We start from the raw sequence: 1,041 nt of genomic DNA on the forward strand, positions 1-1,041 counted from the left end.
TGACTTACTTCTTTTTAATCTCATCAATGTAAAACTCTTTTGGTTTCAAAGCGAAGAACTCTGAAATGTCAGTTTCGACCTCCTCCTGACTTGCGAAAGTTATGTCCCCCAAATGATTCTGTAAACTACGAAACAAATGGTAGTCTGAAGGAGCAAGGGTGGGAGAATAAGGTGGATGAGGAATTTTGCCCAACCAAGCTTTTCGATCTTCTGTGATGTGATCTTTGTAGTGTGGGGTCAACAACAAAGATTTCATTTCATTCGCTCAATGGAAGAGCCTTCTCCTGAAATTAACGTGCAAGTGGCTGAGTACTCCACAGACACAAGTACGCTTAACGTAAATCTCTGGAGGATTTGGCATGACACAGTATTTGACAAGGCTGACCCTTTTGAAATACAGGTGCTACTCATTTTTGCCAGCTGAGTGGGCTGGAGAAACGTGAAATAAAGTGTCTTGCTCAAGGACACAATGTGCCACTGGGAATCGAACTTGCGGATTTACGATTGCAACTTGAATGCCCTAACCACTAAGCCACATGCCTCCCTTATGCTGACATAACAGCTGGCAAACGGCCTTCCCTAAATGCATGATCTGGTTTCTATTCCACAAAATTATCAACGTTCTCTTTGAGCGTGTAAAAGACAAATTTCCGTGGGGCAAAATGAGTAAGACACGATAAGATAAGTGTGTAACATATACGCATCAATATCCATCTTTGGACATGAGAAATGCAACAGAAGCTTTAAATGTTTTGGTCAGATTGGAAGAGAATCACGGAAGAATCACGTGGCCCTTACCGAAATTTTTTCGAAATGTCTTATTTTTTTTTAACTCCCCCTCCCCCATCCTATTTTACCATCTCTGGACCGATTTTCGTCGATTTTGTGGGCATTTAAAAAACAAAGGAGAAACGATTTTGGCCAAAAAACCAAAAATTAATGGAAAGATGTGATTTAAGGGAGATTTGGCTGTTGTTTCTAGCGTATACGATAACCGGTAAGGTTTAGAGGTTGATAAAAATCATAAATTTGGAAAAAAAA

The sequence above is a fragment of the Octopus bimaculoides genome, chromosome 28 (assembly GCF_001194135.2).
Source record: "Octopus bimaculoides isolate UCB-OBI-ISO-001 chromosome 28, ASM119413v2, whole genome shotgun sequence".
Classification (NCBI taxonomy): Eukaryota; Metazoa; Mollusca; class Cephalopoda; order Octopoda; family Octopodidae; genus Octopus; species Octopus bimaculoides.